Raw genomic sequence first — 8,678 nt, forward strand, 5'->3', positions numbered from 1 at the left:
CCCTCTCACACCGAGCAGGGCCCAGAGGCCAACAGCTGGAAAACTCCCACAGAGAGACACGGTGAGGGAGCTCAATTCTTTGGGCTTTTTGTTTTCTTTCTAATTTGTATATTTGTATACATAATTTGTATATTTTTAATGAGTACATTTAAAGATATTGAACTAATAACCAGTAATACACAAATATGGCAAAAACGAATACCAGGATGAGTAAACTCGGTGAAACATTGATTGAATCTAGTCTGAGGTACCTTCTGGACCTGTGATGCGCACAGTATTCCCTCAATGTCATTGGATTTCTTTAACTCAATACCACACTCACCACCAGCCTTTTCCTCATTTACACTCACTCTGAGCCAGGTGCCATATTAAGTGCTGAGAGATACAAAGGTGAAGACGAAATGACTTCCGTCCTCACACTCACAGAGAAGGCACGCATGTCAACCAACAGTACAAGGGAGGGAGCAGCCAGAGAGAATTCCTTCAGATGTTTACATCAGTGGTGCTTCTGGGCTGGGCTTAAAGATCCCCCAAAGTATCTAAACTCTGAGCTGATGAGACCCCACCCAGGAAGTTAGTCAAAACAGATACTATGTGGTTAGAGCTTTGCAAGATGCTGGAGTATTGTTAGAGCATTGCAATATCATGCTATGGGTGTGATTATACCATGATAAGTGCCGTCAGTGATTCTCAGGTGGTTACATTATAATCTCTGTTACGGCATGGTGGTCGTGCGAGGTGTAGTGCGAGGTGTAGTGCCTAGTTATAATTGCATGGTGTGGAATTGTGTTGGTGCCTAGTCCTGTTTTGTCATGGTATAATGTTCTTGTCATGTGCCATTGCAATTGCATCACAGTGTTGTGCCAACTTGCCAGGCTGTCACAGGGTCATGATGACTCTGCTGCATTCTGGCTTTGTTAGCTAGCAATGCAGAGCGGCGACGAGGTCCATGTGGCACTGCCTTTCTTGCATATTTTCCCTGTAAGGCACATTGCAGCCTTCCTGTGCTTAGGAACAGTAGACAGCACTTCAGCACTACGCTTGTCAGGCATTTTAGACAGTGAAATCACCAAGAAAAGGCACAAAAATGCAAAAGAAAACATGGCACTAAATAGATTGTGGAGAGGACACTTGTTTATAGTATGAAAACAGAGCAACAACTTAACCTCGGAGGGGAACGTGACATCAGGCAACTGAAATGCTTCTCCACTCTGCACAAATGACATGAAAACACCATGACTATTGATGTTGGGGTTACAAATAAATTTTAGCCAGTAGGCAAATTTGCAAATACAGAATCTGCCAATAAGAAGGATGGATTATAATTGGAAGGAACATACATAGAGACTTATAGGGCACAAGGAATCATTCTAAGTGCTTTACATGTATTGACTCATTTAATCCCACCAGCAACACAATGAAGCATGTGTTACCACTGTTCCATTTTACAACTCAGGCAATGGAGGCAAAAAGAAATAAAATAACATGTTGAAGTTCCTGTGGGAACCACCATACTTATTGCCTCTGGGTAGCAATTACCACCAATGGCCTCAGTTTCTCAAGAGAATCACTTCGAAGCCAAAGCCCTGAACCTCCTACCTTCCCTCCAGTATAGAAGGCTGGCTCATATTTTCTCATTCAGAGAAGGTGAAGCTTTCCTGATGCTGCCACAGAGGCCAACTTCTCGTCCGTCATTTGGTGACCTCCACTGAAGCTTCTACCACTGGCCACGCCATTATTGACACATCCACTGTGGCTGCCCTGCCTGACTGGGGAGGGCCCTCTCTTCCTACCATTGGACTGCTGAGTTGCCACTTTCTTATGATACTCTTTCAAAAGTTTTCTTGTGTGTGGGGAAGGGGAGAGTATTACATTATATCCTCAGAACAAGTCATTAAGGCTAGGCACGTGCTGCCATCTCCATGACTCAAGCATGAATTCAGATACCGACTTTAGAGTGATTCCCTGACCATCTGTGCCCCTTTCCCCACTAGTGTACATGCACAAGGAAGTGGGAGGTGGTATGATAGAATGGCTACAAGCACCAGCTTCAAAGTCTAAGAGATCTATGTGACTATGAAAAAGTTACAAACCACTCTATGCCTCATTTTCAATACTGTAAAGTAGAAGTGATACAACTTGCCTTATGATAAAAGTGATAAAGTAGGGGTGATAATAGTATCTGCCGTATAAGGTGGTTGAGAGACTTAATTGAGAAAATTCATATAAAAGATGTCACACAATACCTAGTACCAAGGAGAGCTCAGTGAGAAACATCTTGTTTTTCTTCCCACTTTTATTTCGCAAGTATTATTATTATTAGCATTCTGAGCTTACCACCATCAATTCTAAAGGTCTTTTGTAGTTTCTCACAAGAGTCCTAACACTTTCAAAATCAAATAGGACTCTTGGTGGTTTGTACACATTGCCTAAGCTCCTAAAGTGCTCATATAACTGTGCATCTTTACCCCCACTTCCACCATAAAAATTTTCAGAGACACTCAGGGATTTTAGGAGGGTGGCAGCAATGGTCGTGTAATTTTTTTAAAAAAATCTTTTTGAATCACCCCACAAAACAGACAGCGGGAGTAAGACAGCAAAATCAAAATCCTGCAGACAACATCCAACGCAAAATAAGGAATTAATACTAGCCCCAAAATATGAGCAGTAGAAGGAAAAAAAAAATACCACAAATATCATCCAGACTATGTGGCATCAGCAAGTGGATGGGAGAAGCAAAGAAGAGACAAAGGATTTATGTTGAACTTAAGAGTCAGAGAACCCCAAATTGCCAATAGAGATGCCTAAGAAAGGTGACTACAATCTGGGAAAAAACAGCCGTAACCAGCAGGGGCCTTGCAGGCTTCAGTCTGTGAGCACAAGATCAGAGAATGTTGGATCTGCCTGGGTTCCATGAACTCTCAGAACTAACAAGAGCGCCCTAGGGACAAAGGCCTGCACTGAATAGAAATTATTAGGAGTATAATCTAATTTATGTAGGACCTGGCATTAGGGGAAAAGAAGAGAAAAACTCCCAATAAAACTGGGGGAGGTTAGCTGAGTCAATAGATGTTAGAAAATATAAGTCATATATTTGAACACTTGGTAATAACAACAGAATAGTGAACTCTAGAGCTATAAATCCTGGCCCACTCTCCCTGCCAAAGTGAATAGGAGAACTAATGCCCTTTAAACATAAACAACAAAAAAGGATTGTGTTTGCATCCCACACAAAGTTGTTTTAAGAAAAGAAAAAAGAATAGTGAACAGAATAATGTCCTCACAGACGATGATGTATGCCAGAAATAAAGACTAAATATGCAGGAAGAAAACAAAGAAAACCTCAGGCACAGATGGCTGTCCTGGTGAATTCTATCAAGACATTTAAAAGAAATAATGCCAATTTTACAAAAACTCTTTAAAAATAGAGGAAGAGAGAACACTTCCAAACTCATTTTATGGGACTGGAATAACCTTAGTAGAAAAACAAATAAAGACATTAGGCATTACAGATCAATATCCCCCATAGACATAAAATCCTAGAAAATACTGCTAATAAGATACAATAGTATATAAAAAAAGATAAAACTTCATGACCAACTAAAACCTGAGGGTTTACCTCAGGAATGCAAGGTTGGCTTAACTTTCAAAAAGTATTCAATGTAACCATATTAACAATAAAAAAGGAGAAAAATATTATGATCATTTTAGTAAATAAAGAAAAATCCTGTCACAAAATTCAATACCTATTCAAAATTAAGGAGAAAAACACCTCTCAGCAAACTAGGAATAGAAAAGGAATTCGTTAATCTCTGTGTTAATATGGGTCTTTGAGAAGCAGACACCAAGACAGGACTAGACATGCAAGAAAGTTTATTAGAGAAAATGTTTGTAAAAGGAAATAAGGAGAAGACCTGGAAGAGAACGAGAGAGACTTGTCAGATCATGATACAAATATGAGCAGATGAAGGGGGAGGGGAAGAAAGCAGATGGTGTAGAGCATCTGAAACTCCAGTGCAGCTTCTAGAGAAACAAAGCCATCAGGGAGTCCTCAAGCCACAGTTACCCACCAGAGGAATTCCACATGTCCTAAGCATTGGCAGGAAGAAGACTTTGGGAAATGTGGCCTCAGCACAAAGAAACTAATGGATTCCAGAATGCAGCTGCTGGGGCTCTCGGTCTTTAAGCTTCCGACACTTGGAAATCTGAAAGGTACATTTTCATAGCTACTAAGTTGTTAAAAGGTATCTATGAAAAACCTAAAACTAATCTCATACTTAACGGTAAAACCTGAAACATTTTCCTCTAAAATCAGGAATAAATCAAGGCTGTCTACTCGAAGGTCCCAACCAATGCAGAAAAGCAAGAAAAAAGCATCAAGATTGGAAAGGAAGAAGTAATTGATTGTATAAGTAAGATATCTATCCAAAAAAAATCTACTAATTAATAAGGGAATTAAACAAGATTTCAGGTCAATATACCAAAACTAACAATTTTGATTTGCAAAGCAAAAAACACCATAAGGAAAGTAAAGATACAAATAACAAATGGGAAAATTTTTCAACTTTTATCATAGATAAAGGGTTGAAACTTCTAATATAGGAAAAAAACGTTAAAAAGAAAGAATGAAAGAGCAATAATGCTATAAAAAAGGCTTGGGATGCATACAGAAAAGTGAACACAACTGCCTTTTATCTACGTGAAATGGCCTTGATTGTGCACATCATAAGAAAAAGGCAAAATAAAAATACACTAATGTACCACTTTTCACCTATCAGAGTGGCAAATATCCAAATGACTGCCAAACACTCTTTTGGCCAGGCTTTGAAAAAACAGACACTTCCATCAATGCTGGAAGGAATGCAAAAAGGTATAAATCCTATGAAGGTGAATTTGGCAATATCTAGCAAAATCATACAGGTACTGTGGCCCTTTGACCCAGGAAGTCTATTTTCAGGAAATCTGTCCTAAAGAGATACTGACAGAATCACAAAAGCATGAACACGTGTTTATGTAAGAGCAAAAACCCAAATGTCCATCAAGGAACTAGTTGAGGCCCCTGTTGGTACATTCAAATAGTGAAGTACTATGCAACTATAGAAAGGGATGTGGAATATATATTACTATGGAATGATCTCCAGAATATAATGATAAGTTGGGGGGGAGGTGGACTGAAGTATATATATTAGTAAGCTACCATTTATCTAAGAGAATGTGTATATATACACACATCCAACAGAGAGAGATGTAAGTATACAAGTACATATTCATGTATGATTTTGCTTATGTAAAAAAAAACTTGGAAGGATCAACCATAAAGTAAATGAAATTGTTGGCTAAAGGGAAAGGAGAAAAAAGGAAGGTGAGCTTGGTATAGAATCTGTAATTCTCTGAATAAGACTTTGTTTTTAATATTTTACTTTAGAACCATGAAAATGTTTTAGGTGATTATAAATAACATTAAATCACAATGGAAAAAGGAAATTCCTAAAGTCAAAGGTAAAATAAAATAAATGGATCTAACTGTACATTGAGTTGAAAGCTTAGTGATGCAGAGATATATTATTTTAAATGCTTTGAAAATACAGTAATTCAACTGTGCGTCTCTAGTGAGATATACGTAAGAACTGCAAATAATAATAATATTTTGGCATTGTTTTAATATATATATTAAATAAAAATATACATGTATTATGTATCTAATATATAAAATATATATAATATATATATATATAATAAAATGTATACAGAGGTTCCAAAAAATGTATACAGATTTTAAGAAAGGAAAACTGTATTAAAATTGTAATATTCAATATATACCGATAACAATAGATGAACGCAAGTCACGCTTGATGTCTGCAATTACAAGTGGTTACCATCAGCATCCAGACACTTCTGATTATGGCGAAATACGGCTTGAGCAAGGTTGACCAAAAGTGACCAAAGTGTCCACTTGTATACATTTTTTTGGCATCCCCGTGTAATATAAAGCAAATAAGCAATAATGCTGTGTCATTAAGAACCAAGATTTTCAGCACAAGAGCAAAAGATTCAAAATAAGAAGTTGAACAAAGCCCTATAATCCTGTTTGAATTGAAAACATCAGTATATACTTATAACATGTTTTCTCTTTTAGAAATATTTCTCTTTCTTCATTTGTTTGTCTTGTTCTTTTGCTGTTTTCACAGACAATAGTTTAGTGGTTGCCAGAGGGTAAGGAGGGAGGGGAGTGGTAGATGAGGGTAAAGGGGATCAAATATATGGCGATGGAAGGAGAACTGACTCTGGTGATGAACATACAATGTGATATATAGATGATATATTATAGAAATGTACACTTGAAACCTATGTAATTTTACTAACAGTTGTCACCCAATAAATTTTAATTTAAAAAGAAAAAGAAAAAGAAACATTTTTATTTCCAAGCTTGCATAGCTTTCCTTTCCAGAAAGCAAGGAACCTAACAATGACCGCTGGGAACATGCTCCTGTCAGAACTAGGGAAGCAATTCAGGAAAGAGATTCCCATGGGTCAGAGATGGGAAAATCTGAGCCTCAGAGAGAACAATAGCTGCAATGGATTGAAACACATGGACTGTGTTTAGATTCATGGGTTCCTAATGATATTATAAAACAAAAAATCTCGCTGGTCACCTCTAGAGGATGTAAGGAACCCAACTCACGAATCTGAATGCTGGTAAGCACAGGGAAAGAATCAAGCATTGAACCTGCTTTTCCTGATTAAATTATATCACGAGGTAACCAAACAGTTGATGAGGAAACAATTCTTCCTAGAAATTGTCCATGTAGTAAATGAGGAAGGAAAGATAGAATGAGAATGCCACCATTTTGCGAACACATACGTGAAATCATGGATCTAGGCAATGATTATCAATGGCTGTTGTTACATCACAAGAAGAGACAACCCGTCAATATGTGCCAGCTGATGGAAGCACAGGACAACACCCACAACGTATTCTTGCAAACAAATAGTCACTAGATCTTACTGCAATTTTATAGGAAATATAGGGGACAAAGGAGCAAGGTAGATGACATCACTGGGGTGCAGTCCTATTAGAAAATAGGAAATAACCTAGTCTCTTCAACAAAAGAATTGTAAAGGGATAAAAATACTTGGGGAACATATTAATTGAAGAGGCAAAGAGAAATATCAACCACTTGCAATGTGTGAATCTTATTTAGATCCTAATTCAACTGGGAAAACATGAAGACAAATGTGAACACTGACTGGAAAATTCCTTCACTGCAGATAACTCACCCAAAATGTATCTTTTCTTTTTGTCACTTTAGGCAGCCTCACTTTTGCGGGGGCTGGATTAGCTGTTATACAAATGCTCCACTCAGAGTGTGGCATGCCAACAGAACTCTCCATCTGAAGAGGCTGCCAAAGCCTTAACACTGGACAGTGACAGCCTATGCCACCTTCCCAGGCTAAAACAGCTTTTCCTAAAAGTTGTTCTCAGGCATCCTGCCAACCCACAATCAGGCGGTAGGTACCTTGCTGGTATGTCCAGTAACATACCTCAGACGCTCAAGTAGCTCAATCACCTCTCCCGCCAAGAAGTCCCTTCTGACCTATCCTGTCCATGGGTTTCTATCAAAATCATACACACACACACACATACACACACACACACACACACACACACTAACTAGCAGTGTCTTATAAGAATAGACACCAGTGCTCAGTTCAGGAGCACATATACTAAAACTGGAATGGCACAGAGAAGATTAGCATGGCTCCAGGGCAAGGATGACAGGAAAATTTGTAAAGCATTCCATATTTAAAATTTTTTAAAAAGAATAGGCAAAATACAAGGTCTGACAATTACGTCTGCGAACTTGTTGCAATGATGTTGCTAACTTTTTTTATATCAGAGGGATTATTCATTATGAATTTGTACCAACTAGACAAACAGTTAACCAAGTTTATTATTTGGAAGTGCTGAAAAGGCTGCCTGAAAAAGTTAGACGAAAACGACCTGAATTTCGCTGACAATTCATGGCTCTTACATCACGACAATGCACTAGCTCACAGGGCACTGTCTGTGAGGGAGTTTTTAGCCAGTAAACAAATAGCTGTATTGGAACACCCTCCCTATTCACCTGATCTGGCCCCCAATGACTTCTTTCTTTACCCGAAGATAAAGGAAATATTGAAAGGAAGACATTTTGATGACATTCAGGACATCAAGGGTAATACGATGACAGCTCTGATGGCCATTCCAGAAAAAGAGTTCCAAAATTGCTTTGAAGGGTGGACTAGGCGCTGGTGTCGGTGCACAGCTTCCCAAGGGGAGTACCTCAAAGGTGACCATAATGATATTCAGCAATGAGGCATGTAGCACTTTTTCTAGGATCAGTTCGCGAACTGAATGGTCAGACCTCGTATATCTACCTACCACTTGCTATGTCAGGCACTGCTCAGCCCTTTGCATTCAAACCTCACAATGACCCTGACAGGAAGTATTATTATCCCATTTTATATATGAGGAAATGGAGGCAGAAGCTTTAAGTAACTTAACCAAAGCCACACAGCTTGTACATGGAAGATCTGGGATTTAAATCCAGGTCTATCTGCTTGCAAAGCATGTTTATTTAACCACTGTGTTGAATTGCCTCCTTCAGCAGCAAAGTGGCTATTCAATCAGTGTTTGC

The 8,678-nt window shown here is 38.5% G+C and overlaps 1 non-coding gene across 1 annotated transcript; it reads left to right on the forward strand.

The window, feature by feature from the left end:
* Positions 1-7,701: 7,701 nt before the first annotated feature.
* LOC141572504 (U6 spliceosomal RNA) lies at positions 7,702-7,808 on the forward strand. Its single transcript, XR_012497834.1, has one exon. It is a non-coding gene; the product is annotated as a U6 spliceosomal RNA (small nuclear RNA).
* The last annotated feature ends 870 nt before the right edge of the window (positions 7,809-8,678 follow it).

The sequence above is a fragment of the Rhinolophus sinicus genome, chromosome 14 (genome assembly GCF_057876585.1).
Source record: "Rhinolophus sinicus isolate RSI-liver-muscle chromosome 14, RSI-T2T, whole genome shotgun sequence".
Classification (NCBI taxonomy): Eukaryota; Metazoa; Chordata; class Mammalia; order Chiroptera; family Rhinolophidae; genus Rhinolophus; species Rhinolophus sinicus.